Source organism: Symphalangus syndactylus, chromosome 1 (assembly GCF_028878055.3).
Source record: "Symphalangus syndactylus isolate Jambi chromosome 1, NHGRI_mSymSyn1-v2.1_pri, whole genome shotgun sequence".
NCBI lineage: Eukaryota > Metazoa > Chordata > Mammalia > Primates > Hylobatidae > Symphalangus > Symphalangus syndactylus.
Window position 1 is genome coordinate 136,666,765 of NC_072423.2, and position 13,001 is coordinate 136,679,765.

A 13,001-nucleotide genomic window follows, 5' to 3' on the forward strand; every position below is an offset into this window, starting at 1 on the left:
AGCAACACAACTGGTTATGTTATTTAAGCCTGCACAGTGAGATGGAGACTGGGGGTGTAAAACTGGGCAAAGTCATTCACTTTGATAAGGTTCATGAACTTTAGAATTATTTCTTTTCTTCTGCCGATTTTTCTTCCCTGGCTCTGTTTGCAAGAAGATACACCTGAAACTCTGTCCTCTTGTGGGAATGGGTTGGTAAGAGAAAGAGACCTGGGTAGTGGCTTAGATGAGCTCTACTCCAGGCCTTAAAGAGATGGCTCTTTAGGTCATCTTCTCTGCTAGCTTCCTCCTTTCACAGTCTAATTGGTGAGATCCAACGGACAGAGGAGGAAGGAAATAAGTGCCTGGCTGCTTGACCTTCCTGCCACATAGGCCCCGAGTCCAAGATTGCAAATGCCAGCAAAGGTTGGGTGGGTAAGTTCAGTGAATCACTTCTTAAGGGACTGGAAATTTGGACCTTTGAGCAAAGTCCTTCCCTTTTTTTTGTCAAATGTTGACTAATTTGTTATTAATATTATATTTAACATTAGATATTTACACTTGATATTTAATACTAGAAACACCAACCAGAAGACTGACTGTGGATTCTAATTCAGGGTGGATTAGGCCATCCGGATGCCAATTAAGCCTCCTGCCAAAACATCAGTGCTGGTTCTCAACTCAGAAACATGTTCATACATTTTGTTGGTATCACAGTGATGGGAGGGCTGGGATGCTACTGGCCTTTAGGACATTCAGAACAAGGACAGTCCTGCACCCAAACATTTGTCCTGCCCTGAATGCCATAATGTCCTTGTTGAAAAACACTGAAAGAATAAAAGAAATTCTGCAGGTCCTCATGTGATAATCTGGTGCAACTCTCATTAGGAGCCAAAGCCCTGTTTGGTAAAGAGAAGACAATACATTTTTCTGGAGCATCTCTTTCCTTTCAATTGGACAGGAATAGCAGACACAGCAGGCTTCAAGTATTTGAGATTTCTGATCATCTTTGGGTCATCTCACATTTCTGCAAAGTTTTTTTTTTATTTTCTCTCTTCTGGTTTCAGTATGCTTACGCTCTTCGGAGGGTTTTAGCATTATTCTTTTATGAAATGACTTTCAAAAAGTGGCACCTGACTTGACTGAATGACTTGACTGAAAGCATATGATTGAGAAGGGCCTCTGTTTCTAGACTCCTATAATAGAGAGTATAGCTGAGATGTCCACTCATCCCCAAAACGGAGTTATGCTACAGGTGTGACCTCCAGAGCAGTGGATGTCTTTGCCCTCGGTTATTTGAATACACTGAATTTGCCATAATGCTCTGTTCCACAACCATGCCAGTTCCACTGGAACATGTGTCAGCTTTTATTCAGTGCTGATCTTTTTGCCTGAACAAACAAGGGTGTATATGACCCATTCTCTGAATTTTATATGAGTGATGGGGTGTTTTGTCGCTTCTGCTCGTCTAGGGGATCTGTTCATCAAGCTTATGAAAACTTTTAGTGTGCTATAATATGCATATACTAAAGCATATAAGGCTCCATTTTTTTATTTAGTTGTATACCCATGTAACTACCACTTAGAAGAACATACAAAACATTTCCAGCAACCCTGAAGGTTGCCCATGCCCCTCTCTGTCACTGCCTGCCCCATACCAGGATTACCACTTTTCTGAATTTCATCACCATTCATAAATGTTTTTATCTGTTCTTGAACTTCTTTTACATATTACATGATACACATTCTTTTGTATTTGACATTTTTTGCTCTATATAACATTTGTAAGATTCATACCTGTTGTTACATATGTCAGTATTTTATTCTTTTTTATTGCATAGTATTGAGTACATGGATATACCACAGTATGTTTATTCCTTTTCTTGTGTAACAGAAAACTGGGTTGTTTCCAGTTTGGGACTGTCTTTTGGTGGACATATGAATTTCTTTTGGATATAAACCTAGGGGAAGATTTGCTAGGCTATAGGGTAGATATATGTTTAACTTTATTAAAAACTTTCAAACAGCATTGCGAAGTGGTTATAGAAATTTACAGTGCCCTCAACAGTGTAAGAGAGTTCAGTTGCTCCATATCTTCTACAATACTTGATAATGTTAGTCTTTTTAAATTTTAGTCATTATAATGGGTATGTAATGGTCTCTCATTGTGGCTTTAATATGCATACTCCTTTGCATTTTCACCTAAAGTAGGTGAGTCATAAACATTGAATGTCATGTAGAAGCTTTTAAATTCTTGGTTCAGCCTACTGTATGTGCAATGGTTTTTGAGGAATTCCTAACCCTTTTAAGGAATCCTAACTATTTCTCTTTCTAGAGAGAAGTGATGTGTAATTGTACAATCATCTCAGCTTAGTCAGATGTGAAAATTCCTCACCCACATCCCTAGTGTGGTATCCCCATGGCATGGCCTTGATAAACAACGCACAGGGGAGGACCCAACATTGCTACCATAGGCATTTGGCAATGAATTTGCCTCTCCATACACAGGGAATCCTGTCTGTTCAATAATATCCAATGAGCATTTATTGAGCACATACTTCGTTCCAGGCACTGTGCTGGGCATTGAGAAAGCAACAGGGAAATAGACACAGTCCCTCTCTTTTTTGAAAGACTCACTGTCTAGTGAGGGAGTGAGAAAGTGAACATACAATTGTCATGCAATGTGATAAATGCTTTGCAAAATGTGTATTTTCAGGGGGCTTGGAGGCTCATAGCAAAGGTCCTTGAAGAGAGCAAGAAAAAGTCTTCCCAGGAAAAGTGGACACCTGAGTGAGTGTTACAACGAGAAGTGGGGCATCCCAGGCAAGGCAGCTACCAAGCCCAGGTGTGAAGGTGAGCTTCTCCGCAGGTTTCTCGAAGGTTGTTGGCACAGCTGGGGCATAAGGCACATGCAGGAGGCACTTGCAAAAGATATAGCCAGGATGTGTACAGGGCTGATCATGAAGGATGTACTTAAGTGAAATATATTTTGCAGAATTTCAACCCAGGGAATCTCCCTTTTGGTCTACCTGCAAACAAAAAGAATCAATACTTCCCTTTGACTGTCTCTGAATACTGAATTTTGGCTTCTACTCACTTTTTGAAGCCAAATTGCGTGAAATTAGGCCCCTTCCTTCCTTCCTTCCTTCCTTCCTTCCTTCCTTGCTTCCTTTTCATTCGTTCATTCTTTTTTGAGACAAGGTAGAGTACAGTGGTGCCATCATAGCTCACTGCAGCCCCGACTTCCTGAGGGTCAGATGATCCTCCCCACTCAGTCTCCCAGGTAGCTGGGACTCCAGGCACACACTACCATACCTGGCTAATTTTTTGCATTTTTAGTAGAGATGAGGTTTTGCCATGTTTCCCAGGCTGTTCTTGAACTCCTGGGCTTAAGCAATCTGCCCACCTTGGCCTCTCAAAATGCTGGGATTACAGGCATGAGCCACTGTACCTGGCTGAAGTTGGACTTCTTTCCATCTCTTTTTGTGAATATAGACATATTTCCTATTTAACAGTTTAGAACCAATGTGAATTTTCCCATATATGGTAGTCTAAGAATTGAATTGTAGTTTCTTAACTAGGTTTTTGTTTTGTTTTGTTGTGTTGTGTTGTGTTTTGTATGCCTTCCAGACCCAACACCCTAGCCAGTGCAATGGCTCTGAGTGTGGCATAAGCCCACTTTTAGTTTTCTTATGGGATTGAATAATGTTCTTGGTGTTAGCATCTCTCTTTTTATTGGAGGAGTAAGGCAGACACTTACATTTCTAATAAAAGATCTGCTCGTTGAAATCAAGCGAGTCCTGATGGTGTCAGGAGCCTTCTGCCCTGAGCACAACAGAGGCAGCCATGGGGTATCAGAATTACCTCCATTATATTTAACAAACACTCAGGTAGCATGCACCTCTTTCGGTTTTCCATGCAATATTCCAGCTATGTAGCAACTTGTTTACTTCTCACAAGCACCCTAGAGTTGGAAAGTTTCCACATATGGGGAAACTGAGGCACCAAGCTATTAAATAACCTTCTCAAGTCACAGGTGGAATTTGAACCCACAAACTCATAGACACCATACTATGCTGCTTCTTTTTACTTATAAAATATACAGGATAAACTCAAAGGAACAAAGTTCATTCAGCAAACCTTTGTTGAGCAACTGCCTGGTGGGTGAGTCAGTGACACCTTTGCCCCAGAAACTCTTAACCAATTTGGGGAGACAGATAGTAATAAATATTTGTAATGCAATGTTAACCTGAGGAGGAAAGTCACTAACTTTGCCTGAGGAAGTTAGGGGAGGGCTTCTGCCTGAAATACGGGCTCAGCCTTTCACGAAAAGGAGTGAACAGACAGGGCAGTTCTGAGTCGTGATAAGGCAGAGCTTGTTTGGGAGGTGTCAAGTGTTATGTGGGGTGGAGGATGTTTTAAGGTGTGCTGTGGAGACTGAAGTTAGGAATAGGACTGGTGGAAGGTGGTACTTGGGGCTGGGTGTGGGGGTCTTGAATGTGAAGCTGAGAAGTGGGACTTTAGCTTGTACCTGGTGGGAAGTCATTGAGGGTTGTTAAGTAGAGGAGAGAGTGGATAAACCACCCTGTGGAGAGATCCAGTTTGGATAACATTGCAGTAACTCAAGAGAGGATGAAAATTTGCAGTGTAGGTTATTTTAGAATCTAGGGGCATCAGGTGAGTTGACAATTAAATGTAGAGTCTGAACTGTAGCACGTGGTGGGGGAGGAGGAACAAAGGTGAGAGCAAGAGGGAGAGAAGGAAGGAGAAAGGGGGAGAGGGTGAGCACAATGTCTTCTGAAAGGAAAAAAAGGAAGGAAGGAACTGAGGGAGAAAGGAAAAGAGAGAGAGAAAAAGGAAGGAAAGGATGGAAAGAGGAGAGAAAAGAATATGCCAGTATATTTAAAAAATATATGATGATGAAATGTTACTGGTATGATAGTCCTATGATTCAGGCTTTTAGAAGTATGTGCTCAGCCAAATTTTGTTTTGGTGGTTGACCAGCAGTTATTTTCATGACTCTGTAGTAGCCCATTGAGATTACTGCTATCTAAAGATACTTTGTCAGGTTTATATAAGACTTCATTTAGGGGGCATTGCCTTGGCATGCAGACAGCTTCCAGGCCTTACACACCAGCAGAAACATGTTCTCTAAAGAGTGCAATAAAGCATTTTAAATTCATAGCTGGGCACCTCAGGAGCAAACAAGAGCTGTCACATGGAGCACTTTCAAAATAATGCTTTTCTTAAAAAAAAAATAAATAAATAAAAATAAAAATAAAAACAGAAACACATAGAGATATTTGAAATTCATCCTCACAATTGTCAAGCCTGAATCATAATGGCTTTGAACCCAAGGAACCTTTAAACATATGAGGATCATAAAACCTTACTTTAAGCCAAATTATCGCTGCTCTCTGTGCCAGTTATAAGCAGCATAATTAGTGGAGTGAACTACTTCTCCCTGCAATTATTATTATCAGGCTGGTGTGAGTATATTGGAGTTGAGAGGGGAGTAAAGTTCTAATCGTAACAGGGTATGTAGATGTGGATAAGGTAGCATGTCAGGTGTTAGCTGTCCAGGCAGCCTCCCAGTGCTATAGGAATCTCATTTCACTAGGGGTTTAGGTTACCACAAGCTTTGCTCATCTTCCTGCTGCAATACTGGCTCCTATAGAAGACCAGGAGGCACAGTGTAGAATCCTGAGCCAGAGAGAGCAGCCTGGAGTAGTGAGCTGTTTGCCTGGGTGCGTTATGTGGCAAAATCCACACAGCCATGACGCCAGCCAAGCGTTAGTCACCACAGGCATCTAAGGTGCATTTCAAGAACATGTAATTGGGATAGCTTAGCTGCGTAAGTGCAGGACGTGGCTTTGGGTCCCAGGCGGTTTATTTGTTTAGAATGCCTTCATTCTATCTGACTTGGAAGTAGAGAATGAGAAGCTCATGCTGAGGATGTAGTGATGTCGGCAGGTCCTGAAAGCCCAGAGGACAGGGTAAGTGTCAAACCACCCCTGTGATGCTCTGTGTGTGAACACTGAAGGAGATTGTGTTGCAATTAATGTGTGGGTCAAGACATGTCCATCAGGGCATGGGCTTCCAATGGCCAACTTCTCTTAAAATTCTAATGTATCCTTCCTAAGGGTGGGATTACAGAAACATACTTGTCCAGTGATTCTCATGTGTCCTGAATTGGAATTAAAAGACAAAGAAAATATAATTCCTAAATTTCAAGCTTTTCTGTTGGGGGCAGGGAGAGGAAGGAGGGTAATACAGCGATATAGATTATAATCCTATGTTTTTTAAACTTTAAAAATGTTAAGGAGAATTGTAAAAGTAAAATAAATTACCTTCCTATTCTGAAATAAGACCCTGCAGGAATATATGAATAAAAAATATGTAATCCATTCCTAGTGCCATCCTTTGAGCGACATTTAGTTTCCTCGAGTACCATACCTGAGCGGACACCTGGAATATGTTCCAAAGAATGGCTCTGTAGAGGCTGAAGGTTTGGGGTGTTACACGTTACAAAGAAAGGCTGAAAGAATTGGGAGTGTGCGATCTGGAGAAGAAAAGACTGCCTGAGTGATTACAGCTATTTTTAAGCATGAGAAGGACTGAAGCACAGAGCAAGGAAGACACTTGTCCTGTATTTCCCTCAGGAAAAGAGTTTTATCCTTTGGGAAAGAGGGATAACAGATCCCTTTGGCAGTCTGATGTTTTTTAAAAAAAGACCTCTCCTCAGAAAATACCTTTATTATAACTGCAAAATTGCCACATAATAGCAGGGATCTCACAGGACCCTGTAAAATACATTTAAAGATCTCTTGTTTTAGATGGTAGGACCAACAGTGAATAAAAATTTCAGGATTTGGCTTGATTTAAGGAAGAATTTACAAATAGTTTGGTTATTGCTGCAATGGAACTAGGCTTTTCCTAAGGTGATTCCCTCCCTTATCCCTACAGTCTGAATGAATAATTGTGTAGAAAAAATACCTTGAGCTTTAGATTCACCAGGGCCTGGATTTGGATGCAGACGTGCTTCTTCTAGCTGTGTGTCCTCAGACAAATCATTAAATCCTGCCAAATATCTGTGAAATGCAGATAAAAATCTATCGTTAGGTGATTGGGCTAGTTAAATGACAGCAGGTGTATAAAACGCCTAACTCAGTACTACAGTAGATTCTGAACAAAAATATACTTCTCTTAGTACTTCTCAAAGGTCATGAATTGAAAAGAAGAACAAGAAAAAGCCTAATTCCTGCCTCTGCAAAAGTTCTTCATGATTATGTTCCCTTTTTACTGTTAAGAATATTATTGACAGCATTCTAGCATTGTGTGGGAAGCTACAATAAATGTCTAATTCCAAATTTGCATCAGACTTATATTTCTGAAAAACTTGAAAAATGAACTGAAAGGTAATATTATGGTATCTTAAAGTTTTGTTTTTTTTCTAAAAAAAAAGCTTTTGAACCAAACTGTGAATGAACAGTGTAGAAAAGGAAATGTACTTGAAATATTTCAAAGTGTTTTCAGTGAGGAGAAACTTATCCTCAGTTTCTATTTAATACAAGAGGAAATGAGGTTGCATTTTAAGGTAATATTTAATAATGGGAAAGAAAAGTAACTATATATCAAGTGAAAAGGGATAATGCTAAATAATAATAGAGTGTATAATAGACATTAAATGCCTTTCTTTAAGAACTAGAGAGAAACATATTTTTCAATGGCTTTTGGTAATGGGCTTTTTAAAATGTTCAATTGAGATATGAACTGGAGGATGTGAACATTTAGTCCCGTGGGTGGCAGGATATTCTTAGCAGCTTCAAGGATGTTTGCTGCATGGGAATTGTCTTTAATTCCCCAAGCAGCAAATTTGATGGAGCACTACATCCAAGGCACTGCTGGATGTGAAAGGGGTCCCTCATCTTCAAGGAATGTGAGCCAGGTTGGGGAGTTCAGCACATACTCCTAAAAAGATGAGTGGTGCAGGCAATGATTTCCCAAGTGGTTGAGAGGAAAGAGAGAAGGTTGGAGATTGGAGCTGATGACAGCTTTCATGGAGGAAGTGATGACTGAGCTGAGCCTTGAAAATTGGGAGTTGCTGTCCTCCCATCTCAGTAAATGGCAGCACCATTCATCCAGGTATTTAATCCCAAAACCTAGAAATCATACTTGCTTCCTCTTTCCCTCACCCCCAAATCCAAACTCTCAGCAACTCCTACCTATTCTGCCTCCAAAATAGATCCTGAGTCTGCACACTCCCACCATCTCCATTTCTGTCCTGCTGGGTCAAGCCACCATCCTCCCTTTGAAATGTTTCAATGGTCTATTAACTGGTCTTTCTCTTTGGACTTTTGGATCATCCTCCAACCCATTTTCCACAAAGAAGCCAGAGTGATGAAGTCACCACTGTGATTTAAACTCTTTAAAGGTTTACCATTAGACTAAAAATAAAATCTTCGCTCTTCCACATGGCCTACTAGGCCCTGTGTGATGTGGCCCAGACTCACAGATCTCACCCCCTCTTCTTCTCCCCCTCACTCACCATGGCTGAGCCACGCTGGCTTCCTATGATTCTTTGATCTAGGTAGATGTACAATAGAGGAAAAAAGAATGTGAAAATTATTGAAGGCTATAGAAGGAGATCAGTTCTCAAAATTAGCAGGAGAGCTCGGTTTTATGTAATGATTCTGCCACACAAATGTGGGCGTATACGTAGGAAGCATGGTTTGATTTCAAGGACCTCTGGGAAGGAACCTTTTGTATCTCAAAACTTAGCTCTTTCACCAGCTTCATTAAATTATTTTCCAGGATAATATACTTCATTAAATTCCTACCTATAAGGAAGTACGGTTGGTATTTACTCTGTGCCAGGTACAGTGCTAGGTACAAGAGCTATGATGATGAAAAAAAATAAAAAGAAAATAGACATGAGGACTCTACTTTCTTGCTGCTTTTCAGACTACTGGGGACCCAGACAATTACCACAGAAGATAATTGCAATGAGGAGTTTTACAAGGTGCCATGAGAACACATGGGTGGGGCACCTAACTGACTTGAGAGGTCAGGGAAAGCTTCCCAAGGGAAGGACATTTAACTGAGAATTGAAATAGTGGGAAGTAGGGCAGAAGGCAAGGGCAAGCATTCAAGTTTTCTTGGCAGGGGAAACAGCACATGCAAAAAGACAGTGTTAAGGAAAAACATGACACTTTCATGGAACCCAAAAAGGTTCAGGATGGTTGCAACACAATGGCAAGATGGAGGAAGTGGAGAGAAGAGGAGCAAGGTATGAGAAGTAATTGGTGGCCTGTGTGTACAAAGTCTTATAAGCCATTGCAAGGTCTTTGGACCTATTACTAGTAAATGAGAGGTTTTAAGCAGTGAGATTACATAGGTGTTGTAGACAGCTCAGTCTGGATAGAGTATGAAGAGGGGCTAAAATTGGCAGGCCATTTGCAAGGCTGTTCTATAATCCAGGTGAGAAATAATGTTGGTATGAACCAACATTGAAGGAGCAAGGATGAAGAGTCCAGAAGAGAGATTTAAAAAGGGGAATTCACAACATTTGGAGATTAACTGGATGACATAGGGGTGGAAATGAAAAGAACAATAAGAATGTTTCCTAAGTTTCCACCTCCCAGGGGACCGTTTGCTAAGATACGGACTCAGGCGTAAAAAAGGGGCTTAGGGAAAGATAGGGAGATATCACATCTGCTAGCAAAATGCCTTTCTTTTTTCTAATCTAAGATCAGGTTTTCTTTGTAGCATGGGCTCTGGAAATTCTGAAAATAGATGGATGGAAGAGTCTATGAAAGATGGAGAGGAGAGACAAGAGGGCATCATAGAGAACCATTGAAGCCCTCTTAATTTTGCTTAAGCCCTGGCCAAGATGTCAAGCAAGTTCTTCTTTCATTAATACACAGTATTTAAAAGAAATATTGCATCTTCTAGTTAACTGCAAAGCCTTTCCAACTCCATTTTTCTGTCCTGCTTGGGGTTTACATTTTCCTCAATCAGAATTCTATCTACTTTGGACAAAGTGATTGTGGCCCCTTGAGGAATAAAAGTGTTTCGTCATTCCAGCTGGCTTCCCATCCCTCTTCAGCCATACACAGATCCTCATTTACATTTTGGATGAGTAAGTGTCTAGGCTGTGTGGTGTTTTATAAGCTTAATGGACGTGTGAATGTGGGAGAGACAGACACAGAGAAAGATGACCATAGATATCTGCTTGAGACATCACCCAATTAATGTTTGTGACATCATCCCACTTTAGCCGAAGGCTTCTGAAATAAGTAGCTCTTGTTTTACCTATTACTTAAACTCTTGTTAAACAATGTCCTTCCATGAGAAAGAGAGTTCCTTTTTGAGCAGGATTTTTGAACAGCAGCACTATTGACATTTTGGACCAGATAATTATTTGTGGTGGGGAATGTCCTGTGCATTGTAGGGTTTTTAACAGCATCTCTGGCCTCTACCCACTAGATGCCAATAGAGAACCCCCCATACCCAATGGTGACAATCACCATGTCTGCAGACGTTGCCAAATGTCTACTAAGAGAAAAAATTTCCCCTAGTTGAGAATCATTGCTTTAGAGCAGTGATTCCCAAAATGTGGTGCTCAGATCAGGAGCATCAGCATCACCTAAAAACTTGTTAGAACTGCAAATTCTATGACCCCAACCCAGACCTATTGAGAAAGAAGCTCTAGGGTTGGGGCCCAGCAATCTATGTTTAAGGAGCCCTCTAGATTATTCTGATGAACACTGAAGTTTGAGAATCACTGCTCTAGAGCAAATGAGTGGTCACTGAAGTTCTGGAAGAAGTAGTTGTTTATGTAAAGAAAGATTTTGAATTAAAGGAAAGTCTTCTCTCTTCTGTTTTCCGTTCCCTTTTAAGAAATGAAATCAAAGTGCATCATTTTATTTTTAAAAAGCAAAGGTTATTGGTAAATCGTTTCCTATCATGGAAAATTCTTATAGATAGAAAACAATTTATAAGTCACATGAAAAGTTTGTTACTCTGAACAGAATTCCTTTTTCCCAAGTTCACAAAGATTAAACAGTAAGTAGTAGCATGATTGAATATCACATTGACAAAGAGAGATTTTAAATAAGCACACAGAGAAACATTTTGCAAGTATAATAGAATTGTGACATGGAGCTTCCAATGTGATATATGGCTCCCATTTAGGGTAGCAAGCCCACTTGCCTGCCCCAGTACTCGATAGCTTTGGGGAAGCAAAGCCAGATGTCCGCGCAAAGCAATCCTTTTCTCTATGTTCTTCCTTAACTTTCTTTTCCACTTGTTTGTTCACTTACCCTTTTTCTACCCAACACAGCACTGAATAGGGGAATGGAGTTTTTAAATTTATTTAATCAGTGGTTTTATAATACATCCTACGTATTTTACAAGTTTACATCAAAGTTCTATTTTTCAAGTGTATTTTCAAATTCTATGCATTGCTGAACAATTTAGTAATGTCAGTATCTTCCTTGAAATGCTTAATGGATCCCTGAACATTAAATTAGATTCCAAAAATACTTTTATCAAAAAAGGAAATGATGCTCCAACTTAAATAATTATTTTTAGTTAAAAGCGTAACAAAATAAGGAAGATGAACTTAGTAAGACATTATTAATTATTCATTTTTATGTATTGATTTTTTCAAAAGATATTTATTGAATATCAACTGTGTACCAGAAATAAGACAAATACAGTCAAATTTTATTACCTCATGGAGCTTACATTTTTTCTGTAGGCTGAAGGGAAGGGGTGGGGAGAACAGACAGAAAACAACTCAATAGTTCAAATTTTGAATTGCACCCTGTTAGTGGGTTATTAGATCAAGTTAATGGGATACAAACAGCTTTTGTGATTGTTCCTTTAATTAGCAAACTCAAAGAGAGTAAAGAAACAAAACTTTATTCCGCTAACACTTCTTAAGCATGTTGTTTTGTCAAACTATTGTTGCAGTTATGTGTGTGTGTGTGCATGAATCAATGTAAAACAATTCTCATTACCAACTTACAAAGTTTGAAAAATAATGGAATTTTTAAGTACTTAAATAAATGAGTCATTTTAAATCATAATACATATACAAAAAGGCCAAGGAAGTAAGGTAGAAAGCAACAAAAATGTGAAGTACAAGGAGGTAGAACCCACTTTCGCTGTGTGGTCAGAGATGGCCTCTCTGATGAAGCAGTATTCCAGCTAGACCTGGCCAAAAAATGGGAGCCAGAGGAAAGGGTGGGGAAGAGCTTTCCAGACAAAGGGAGCAGCAAGGACAAAGTTCTATTTGGGGCCTGAGTAGCTTGGGTATGGCAGTTTAAGTGGCAAAGAAAATAAACAGTTTATTTCTTTCCTTCCCAGAAAGAAAGATTCTAGAACTTTTGGTTGATAGAGGCACAAAAAAAAAAGGGGAACATGTACCTATTCCATAAATGAAGAAGAGTTTCACTTCAAAGGCCTAGAAAATTTCCAATTCAAGTAATTATAGAAAGAAAACATATTCAATTAAAATTGAGCAAATATTCATTGAGTTTATACCATGGGCAAAGTGTTAACTATGGTGTATTTAAAGAACACAAATTTGAAAATGTAAGTGTAGAGTTCTAAGTACACATCTACACAAAAGACCAAAGATTACAATCTACCTCTTAATGAAACAATTTTCCATTCTCCTGTTTAACAAGGCAGTTTTTCACATGCCTCAAATTTACTTTTCTCTATTTGTTTTTATGATAAAGATTTCATTCACTCAGGAATGATTTCTGCCTATTTAGCTACCTACTCTATATTTCAGAATAGAGGGATGTTCTGTATCCACCAGTGATTTTACATGGTAGGACCTCAAACAAGGCTTGGCAAAGACACTTAAAACCTTCATAAGGCCTTACCCTTGTACTGTTAAGGCTCCCTAATTCTTTCATAGAATTCCAGATTTTAAAGCCTGCACTTTGGTAGTAGTTTTGCCTATGTTTCTAACCATTATTTTTATTGATAATATCATTATTTTA

General features: G+C 39.4%; 1 protein-coding gene across 10 annotated transcripts in view; it reads left to right on the forward strand.

Annotated features, from left to right (window-relative positions):
• Window positions 1–13,001, forward strand: part of THRB (thyroid hormone receptor beta) — a 382,425-nt gene that overhangs the window by 171,966 nt on the left and 197,458 nt on the right. For 7 of the 10 annotated variants that reach the window (XM_055285744.2, XM_055285718.2, XM_055285710.2 and 4 more), the window contains exon 3: window positions 2,696–2,832. The exons of 2 other annotated variants lie outside the window; for them this stretch is intronic. The gene's annotated coding sequence lies outside the window, so the exon portion shown is untranslated. Of the gene's footprint in view, window positions 1–2,695; window positions 2,833–13,001 lie in introns of those variants that run through there. One more of the 10 variants, XM_055285762.2, reaches the window with a different exon arrangement.